At 39.3% G+C, this 10,164-nt stretch overlaps 1 protein-coding gene and 1 long non-coding RNA gene across 11 annotated transcripts in view; both read right to left on the reverse strand.

Annotated features, from left to right (window-relative positions):
- Tenm2 (teneurin transmembrane protein 2) overlaps positions 1–10,164 on the reverse strand; it is a 1,136,292-nt gene that overhangs the window by 768,709 nt on the left and 357,419 nt on the right.
- On the reverse strand, positions 1,769–10,157 carry LOC120095249 (uncharacterized). 2 transcript variants are annotated; one of them, XR_005490625.2, is made up of 2 exons: positions 9,824–10,157; positions 1,769–2,294 (listed from the first exon to the last, which is right to left on the reverse strand). It is a non-coding gene; the product is annotated as an uncharacterized LOC120095249 (long non-coding RNA). The 2 variants fall into 2 exon arrangements; XR_005490624.2 differs by having other exon boundaries at positions 2,415–10,157.

A 10,164-nucleotide genomic window follows, 5' to 3' on the forward strand; every position in this document is an offset into this window, starting at 1 on the left:
CTGAGCCAAAGCATCAACCTGCGATAGAAATGCAAAGTCCAGCTCAGGCATCTCCTAGGATCTTGTTTCAGTTTGAACAAAAACACCTATAAAATCCCATCCAACTTCACAAATAATGACAGTTTAGACCTTGATTATTTTACCTATTTAATATTTACTGTTACAGATTGGCAAGAAAAGACTTTATTATTTTAAAACTTTCACCATTTGGTAAACAAAGAAAACCCTTCTTTTAAAACCATTTCATTATATCCAGGATAGATGAGAAAAATTTACAGAAGAAAAAAATTGAGAATTGGAACACTGGAGAACATGCTCACACCTGCAGTTAGCAAACACGTGACCTGGCATTAGGAGCCAAGACCACTGCAGTGGCACAGGTCTCTCCATCTCTGGGTACTCCTTACGGTTTCCTAGCATTCAGGGTTCACTTGCACAGATTCTGGTCTTTAAGTTCTCACATCAACCCATCAATGTGCTGGCTTCTTTCCATGATCACGTGAAAGCCAGCAGAGCACACATGAGTCTTCGTTTACTTTCTGAGCACTTTAACTTCTGCTCTACTGCCTGTCTCAATCTGCAATGATATGTGTGTGGTGTTGTTTTGTGTTTTTATTTTTTAATCTTGTTAATAATATGTAAGCACTTTTAACTGCCTATGAAATCAGATTGGCAATGGGTACCAGTTCTCTTTAAAGACTTATTCCTACAAAGGTCCCTTTAAAAGGACACTCCAGAGACATTTTCAAGTGTTTCGTAAAAGTTTAAGGTTGAGTGGACCGCAGATGACTGAGGTACTGAGGTTCTTGCCTCCAAGCCTGACCAATTGAGTTTGATCCCAAAGTCCAATATGGCAGAAGTTGAAGACCAATGCCTGAAATTAGCCCTCTGACTTGTACGCAAGCATATAGGTGTGTGTGTGTGTGTGTGTGTGTGTGTGTGTGTGTGTGTGTGTGTGTGTTTGTGTGTGCATAGACATGATTACTCATCAGAGCACTTATGCATAAGAAAGAGATAATTGTAAATTTTAAATCATAATGACATAGAAAATGAGCTTTCTTTGGTTCTTAGCTCTTTACATATTTCAAGTTGGTGATATGAGTTAAAGGAACAAGTTCTAGAGAGTATCATGTCTGGAGTTAAATTGTTCACTTCTTTCTATATGCAACTTTGTATCTTTAATGGAAATAACAGCAACAAAATAATGCTGTTTAGTAAATGTCATGGATGGGTGCTCACTGATAACTTGGTTATATGGAAAACCCAGATGGTAGCTCATGTAACAGAGGTAAATCCATGCACTTACACGGCTCAAAATTAATCAGATAAAGATTAAAGTCATTATGGGGGAAAAGAACCATAAAGATGTGGGAAAATGGCAACTATTAGCACAGATATGATGGTCTTCCTCATCTGAGAAGTGAGACAGCAGTTGCTGGATTATTTCTTTTTTCTTTTTTTTTAAGTTACAGTATTTGTTTTTAGTCTTCAATTCCCACCCCAATTTGTTTATTGTCCAGTGGGGACCTAGAACAGTTATTACATTCCTCAAGGTCATGCAGAAAGTCACATTGTTCTTCGGAAAGGGGCTTATATATTACTGCAACCCAGCTAGGTCCTATTGCTTCCTGCGGTGAATGGGCCCATGTGGAACGAAAGAGCGCTCTTAAGCAAATTCCAATTGTGGTTTATTAACTTCGCACGTAGCATTTATCTTGCAGTTTCCAAAAATAGTGGAACCAATTAAACTGTCTGTTTAGCAAGAAGGTTTTTTTAAAAAAAAACTTTTAATTTTTCCTCAGATAAAGTCTTTATAAAAAAGATAAATGGAACCCTGCAGATCTGAAGAAATGGGGCGAGGGGGTGGGGGAGGTATCACTTTCCAGCTTCCAACCCATCTTCTTTCAAAGCCAAGGCAAGTCTTTTTGTGTCTCCCAGTAGATAGTCTAACATCCTCTGTCAAGCAAACACGCCCATTTTAGCCTGGTAGATAGTAGTGGAAATTAGTTACTTAGGACAGTAGCTAATTTGAAATGAAAGCCCAACAAATTCTAGGGTTCTGTTTGCTGTCAAAACAAGATTAAACAATCACATGAAGACAAATAGTACATTTGTACGAGGAGGCTTGAGGACAGTATTTTACTTTACACTTAAAATGCCATCTATGATTTCCAGTCAGAGAAGTAAAAGCAAGACTTCAATTGATGAAAATCTCTGGGAAACAAACTTTGGCAATCTTCATTTTCCTGAGGGGGCGCAAAAAAACTCTGATGTCCAAATGAGGGCCACGATGCCTAGAAAAAGAGATTTCACATGAGATATCTATGTTAAAAAAAAAGGTTAGGAAAGACTTGTTCTGGAAACCAATATAGTGATGATGATGATGATGATGATGATGATGATAAATTCTGTACCTCAATTTAGCTGGATTATCAATTTCCACAAATCACAGAGGACCTAAAGAACGAGAGACAGGTGAAAAAACAGCGTATCTCCAGCTAGGTCCCCTTTAATGGAATTGTACTCTGAAGGAAGAATGCCGGGAAATGAATAAGCAGAAAGGTTTTGCCTTACATACATGGCCGTCCTCCATCTGCAGCCTCTTGACACTTCATCTAATTCCTTTGCAAGTGTCCTGCGAAGTTGTGAATTGGAGACTGCTTCCCCTTCCTCTACATTTCCAACGTAAAATCTCTCTTGACTCGTTTCTTGCTATGGCTTCCTTGCTGGTGTGCTTACCTTCTCACACCAACCTGTCCAGCAAGAGCTGTGGGGTGTTGGAAGACACATTCATGCTATATAATCTGCCACTTCCTTCTGCTGAATGAGGATGGCAACCATTTGACAGGTTAGGAGGTAACAACAACCTTGGAGTAATACAATGATTACTATCCTATTAACTTTACCATTGTTCAGAACTAAGTTCTTATTTTTCAATGTCAGTAGAGCTGATTACACTTGAATGCTTACATAATACACAAAACTTTAACGCCCCCTTCTCCCTTGCTACAGTTTCATTTTCAATTAAAATTGTGTGTGTTTCTTGTGTGGGTATATGTGTGTGAATGCGGGTGTCGACTAAGGCTAGATGAGTATGTTGAGTCCCTTCCAGACAGAATTACAAGTGGCTGCGAACCAAGCCTGGGTCCTCTGAAAGACCACTATATACTCTGAGTAACCTCTCCAGGCCCCCAGTCTTTTTCTTTTCATTTTAAATTTTGTTTTAAAACAATTAATTCCCTTCTTATAAATGTTTAGAAAACCTTGTTATATTGTCCAACAACAATGACAACAACAACAAAACAAAACAAACAAATGCTAGCCCTCACCCAAGGGGAAACAAAATAGGGTCATATTCATAAGTCTGCATTGTGAGATTCTCAGTCTCTCACTTGATACAACACAGCAAAAATGAATTCTCTCACACATACAGAGTTGGGAAGCTAGACCCTGCCGTGAGGCGCTAACCCCTTCACAAGAAGGACCACATACTTTCTGAGTTATGCAATTTATTTTTTAAGAGAAGCCAGAGTCTTGCCAAGTCTTAGCCTCGTCCATTATTTGGCAGATTTAGGATTAGGGGTTTTAGTGGACACATTCAAAAATACCCAGCTATTTTTTGAGATGGAGGAGTTGGCTAATTCAGCAGTTGCCCTTTGTCAAATTTCCCAAACTAACCCCCATAATTCTTCTGTCAGCTGCTTGCTTCAGGGGTCTTTGTTTATTTTTAATTCATTGTTTTTCTCCAGACTCCTCTTTGCAATTGGAAACGAATACAGAACTTGTGCTGTGGCCTTGTGTCCCCATATGAGCCAAGGACTATTCCCAATGCCATGGCTTTCAGACTACGAAGAAAAGGCAACTCTACTGAGTTGGCTATGCCACCCTGGCCCACGCCACCCTCCTAAAGCCACATCCTTGTCTCGTCGTTCAGAAGATGCTTCTAAAACTATATTTAGGGAAAAAAAAAAGAACTTTCGTTAGTTTGAAAACGAAATAAAAACTCAATCAAACCAATGACAAATAAATTGTAAGGAAAAAAGCTCTCCTGCGACAAAGAAGAAAAAACTATTGGATGTGTGATCTCTGAGCTCTAAATATACCTTGTTTGTAACTTTCAGAGTCATGTTAGAATTCCAAGACTCTACTGACACTTCAGGAAGTATAACACAGGTCTATAATTGCATTGAAACGTTATAAAGTAAACAATTATGCTGGCGAGTACAGACCAATGTAACTCCTGTGCTTGAGATCTAGTAATGAAGTTTATTACCATCACCTGCTGCAGAATCTCCCATTACTGACACACTAAGGTTTCATCACTGGTAGGAAACCAGGTGCTCACGTGCGTCCATTTCATGTTGAAAGTCGGTCATTTAGAAATGGCTGACAGAAGCGATCGCTGTTATAATACGCAATGCTTAGTGATGACTGCAATGCATTTCAAAGGAATTTACTCGAATTTTTCTCAAATAGGTATTAGAAATTTTCCTGCCTAGCATAGCAGGTGCAAAAGGCCAGGTACAATGGCCTCCGTCTCAAATTTACATCAGTTACAGTTTCCTTGAGCCATGTAAGTTTATGTAGATCTAAAACCTCCTAATTTCATACTGAATAATCCAAGATTTCAACCGGTAATAAAAAAGTGCTATGTCTAAAAAATGTAAAAGGCCAAGAAAGAAATAAAAACTTAACTGCCAACCTAAAAAAATAATTCCAGACATAATTTCTTAATGACTAACGATTCATTTAACAGAACACTTGTGTTACAGAAATCTGGTAAGCACTTTCAAAACTATGGTCCTAATTAAAATGTTACGCACAATAACAAATATTCTAGAAGACGTCAGAAAAGGCCCGAACTGACTGGAATACACGTACAGAGTTGTGCCTGACATATTGCCTTTAAGCCTCAAATTTAGAAAATCTATTTATAAGATTAATTGAATCTTTACTTAGGAAAATAACAAATGCTTATCATAATCAAAATATAATTAAAAACAAATGGTCTTGCACAGTCTCTTTATATCACAGCATATAAAATGTCATTCCTGCATCGAAAAATTATGTTTTCCAAGTAGCCATCAAACATGTTTATTAAAACTTAATTACGCAAACATAAAAATATGTGTTTTGATGCAGTGTTAAGACTAATTCCGGCTTTGATGAGTATTCAGTCTATCATCCAAATTTCAGATATAAATAAAAAAAGAAATCTAACAGCTTCTACTTTTATCTGAGTTGAGATTAAACTTTCCTAGGAAAATATATGAGAGAATAATTTGATTAAGATTTAAAGATTAAAATTTAAAGAGTCACATTTAATAAAGAATAACATAGTGGGAAAACCAGCGTATTACTTAGCACATCATTTAGAGGACAGAGATGCCTGTGTTTAGGAACGACATTATTCAAAACGAAAAAAGTAGCCAGGCACCGTGGGACAGGCCTTAAACCCCAGCATGCGGGAGACAGAGGCAGGCACATCTCTGTGAGTTGGAGGCCAGCCTGGTCTACATAGCAAGTTCCAGGGTAGCCAGGGCTAGATTGTGAGATCCTGCTTCAAGAAATCAAAAACAACTGCAAAAGCAAAAACAAACAAACAAACAAACAAACAAAACCAACAAAAGCCAGTAAAAAAAAACCATGTAACTGAGCACCAGAGAGGTTTTCATGAATCGTAAAAAACAAGCAAGCAAATGGTTATAATTTCTAAGGAGGTTTTTGCCAGTCTTTCCTGTATATATTAAATCTGAAGACTGCTGGATCCTTTTGAGTACTAGACGCAGAGAGGTGGAGTGCATAGTCACTTCACCTATGAGTCAGTGACTCACTGTCCCCTTTCCTACAAGTTGCATAAGTGGGAAAGTGATATCAAAGAAGGAGAAATCTGTATTTGATGGCGGTTTCCATCAGAGAGAAAGGAATGTTAAATATCTTAGAGACAGAGTTAAACATAACTCTACTTTGTGATTTTATGCTTTCCATAGGACTTGAGCCTCTTCCAGGAATTATGAGTACCGAAACCAATGCATTTATGAGACAACGCTTACAGTTATCAATAGATGCATCTTCTCGCTATGTCATTTAATGTTTACCCATACATGATGGACACAGGGACTTCAGATCGTCCTCTTACTTCAGTACTTTGGTGATCATTTTCTGCTTATTTCTGACACTGTCAGACCCAAGCTCTCTGGCATTGTAAAGTAGGATATTTTAACCATGGAAACTAATATATATATATATATATATATATATATACACATATATGTGTGTGTGTATGTATGTATGTATGTAGATGTAGACGTAGATATAGTTACCCTATTAGTCCCCAAGTGGGATATCCTGCTGGTAAAACAATGTTCTAATCAAGCAGGAAGACACTAGGCACTAGGTTGTGGGGTTGTGGGGTTGTGGGGTTTGCTCCTGATCAAGATTCTGGTGAACTGTGTTGCCCCACAAATATCCACCAATATCAGATTTGACCAAATAGTTAATCAGCTCTAAAGTGGATGTATAAGTGCCATCGTAGGCATATAAATCACATCAGGCCTGAAGAATAGACTACTGCATAAAATTTTATTTCAGCTGATTCGGGATCATGGTATTCCATAAAAGCTTCTCTTTTCTGCGTCGTAATTCCAGCCTTTTCACTACAGCCAATATGAAAATGAGCAAAGGACTGCCTCTGTTGTCGTAAAATCTAAGAAGGGTTCTCTGGAGCAAAGTTTAAATATCACATTCGAAGATCTGCCTCTGAAGAGGCACAAACTCAGTCCTGTCCACCCGACAAACGAGGGTTGCTGTGATCGAAGAGCAGTGCATGCATGTACAGAACGGTCAGAATAAAAAGCCATTTTCATGCAATGAAAATACATTGATGGTGGCTTTGGAAAGATCTAGCAAATGCTTCATTTTGATATGAAATTTTACATTGTCTCACTACTTATTTATTTGTTTATTATATTTTCAATTTTGCCTTACCAAAGGGGAGCATCGGTGGGGGATAAAATTTTGAGATTATCATTGATTTGAAACCAGGACTTCTTTTTCTGGGTGATACCTACTTCCTCCTGTGATGTCTGCCTTCACTACACCGTGCAACTTGGACAAAAGTAGAAGACACTTTTGAGTGCCACTTTTTTTGAGTGGGAGCAGCATTTGAAGCCTCCCTACATACCATCTATAAAGACTGCTTAGATGTAAACCATCACTGAAAAATCTGTAATCTAAACTAGAATCTGGGTGCAGCAGAAGATGTATGTTCCTATAATAGCAACTTAAGTATACTTTGAAAAAAATTATTTTCCATCGACGTATTTATTCCCAGCCAGTATATTTATAAATGAACACATTCATAGATGTTCAGTAACAAAAATAAATTTAGTTATCAGAGAACATTTGTCCTCTGAAAGACTTTTTATGGAAGAAGATAACCATGCCTATTATTACTCTAATAGATGGGGAACAGGAAAGGACAGAATGCAGTGACTTGTCACATCGTGTATGCCGAGCTACATGTAGAGTTCTACCTGCATTAATTCAACTTACTCTGTTTTGTTAGGGGTTTTGGAGGCTGTCAGATATGAGGTTGGATATGATCATGATCTATCCTTCCAAACCCAAAAGAACTTAAAATGGTGTGGGTGTGCTATTGTGACACACGGAGAGAGAATGGTCTCTAGACACCGCAAAGGTCTGCAGTAGAGAAATGAGGCCTAACAGTGAAACACCAGAGTCACTGGAGACCCTCAAAAGTCCAGTGGATCATGAAAAGGGAAGAGTGCTGGCTAGTGCCAGATTTATTTTGTCTTTCAGGGTAAATGAACCATCTCAACGTCTTAAGAGTAGAGAAGGTAGCCATATTGGGAGGGTCTCACCAGAAATCAGTCACCGTTAGACCTTTTTTAAGAGGGTCACATTTAGGCCCATGTCATGAAGAACTAGAGTGGTGATTTAGCCACTCATGGATTTACGATTGAAGCAGTTACTTTTAAATCCCAACTCTGCCATCCAGCACTTTTGGGATTGTGGGGGGGATTCCCTACCCACAGCGAGTCCCATGTATCAGATAAGCAGCACGCTATTTATAGCACTCTGAAGCAAGAGTGACATCATCAGATTGGAGGTGGGGGACACACTCAAGTCGAACCGGGGGCTCAGTTTTTTCTTACATCAGTCCTGATGTCATTGGACAGCATGGAGGATAAAAGACCATGAGGGGGGGAGAGAGAGAGCGAGAGAGAGAGAGCTAGAGAGAGAGAGAGAGAGAGAGAGAGAGAGAGAGAGAGAGAGAGAGAGATATGAAGGGAGAGAGGACTGTTTTATTGAATTTTTATGATGAGTAAAACAAGTTCTGTGTACTTGGAATTACCTACCACTCACAATTTCAGCAACCCAGCTCCATGAAAAGAGCCTTACGAGGTGCTTGACTGGTTAGTTTCATGAGGAAAGAGCCATCTGGCGGCTTAGCATCAGCATGCAGAGAACCTGAGATTATTATGTCACAGCCTATACACTTGGCATCACAGACCCCTCCAACAATGTCACATTATCCACATCTGAGTGACAGAGGCTGTTTCAGGGGAGGGCGGGGCAGAGGGGTTAAGTCTCTTCCCATGATAATCATATCACCATGGCATGAATAACTCGAGAAAGTTTATCGGGAATGTTATGGATCATAAATTAGATCCAACCGTATATAGTATACATACTGATTACCTAAGTTGTATCTGAACAGTTCACACATTTCTGGTAAAGGCACGGCTATGCACCTTTTCTCTGAGAAATTCCTCCCACAAAAATGAGCCTCTTGTTCATACTGATAGAAGGTATCTGAAAGCTGAAACAAGACCCTACATTTTCCACAATGGTCACTGGCAACTGTCTCCAGGTAGTGAAGGGCCAGTGTTGGGCGTCTATCTGGTCCCTACAGAGCAGACTCAGAAATGTTCCGGTCAATTCACCCAAAGGAACCCACTTGCGACTCTTTACTCTTCTTTATGTTGTTAATATTAAGAATGGGTGTAATTCAGGGGCTTCCATAAGTAATGTTGGATAACAAGGAACATAAAACACATGCCTAAAATGGTCCTCATGATTCTGCCTCACATCAGCAATTCATCATTAAGGGATTTTGCGTTTTCCCCCCTTCCTGCTATAAAAACTGTGTACCTAGACAGATGATCAGATTATAGCAGATGTTAACTTTTTTATGACTCGCGTGTAGAAAAGAGAATTCATACTCGTTGAAGACTTGCTAGTGAGTAAGTGCTAGGCGGAAGGTGGCATCAGGGTTTAATTCATTAACATTGCATACTCCCTTTATGGGAAGGGAATCAAAGTAAAGAAAACAGTGTTCATTCTCTAAGGTACTTTCTCTTTAGCTCCAGATTGAAACTTCCCCTATCTCTGATGAGAAGCAAGCCTTTCGAGAAAGAACATTTCTCTGAGTCAGAAGTTGAGTCAGCTGCGTGAGATAAACATGAGGAAGGACCGGTGCGCGCCATTTTGGGTTGCATTAGCCTCTCCTGAAAGTCGCGCCCTCCCCTTGCTACAGAGCTGTTTTTGTTGGTGTTTTTTTTTTCCCCTCCTAACCCTAACATCAAGTTTCAGGGAGATTCAAACTCCAGGATCCTGTTCTTACCATCAGAGTAAAACGTTCTGGATTCACACTTGGTTTGCTCCTATGAAATGAAGCTCTTTGATTTTCTAATAACCGAGAAAGGGACAAAACAGCTGGCGCTCCTGTGATGTGTAAATAAAGCGAGTGTGGCATGCATCAAATGAAATGTCCCTTGCGATTCAAAAAAATACCAACCTAAACATGATGGCAGGGAGGAGTTCACATCGGGAGGTCGAGGAAGTTACTCGAGGTGATAGCACTGATCAAATGTGGTCTACCGTGCAACTCCGGACGTTCTGCCATTTGACGATATTGTGACATTAGACTAATTTCTCTTCATTTTGTGCCCATCTTCCGTGGGGGAGATAAAAATAATCACAACAGTGGTGCAAGGGTGACATGGTATGGGAGACTCCTATGAAAAGGGGTCAGAATGGTGCTTGATCATGTTAGTTCATGTTAGTTACTGTAGCAATGTACACATGGATACGATTATGATCTGTCATAGGAATACTGAGAGAGGGTTAATATTCGAT

The sequence above is a fragment of the Rattus norvegicus genome, chromosome 10 (genome assembly GCF_036323735.1).
Source record: "Rattus norvegicus strain BN/NHsdMcwi chromosome 10, GRCr8, whole genome shotgun sequence".
In the NCBI taxonomy this organism is placed as follows: Eukaryota; Metazoa; Chordata; class Mammalia; order Rodentia; family Muridae; genus Rattus; species Rattus norvegicus.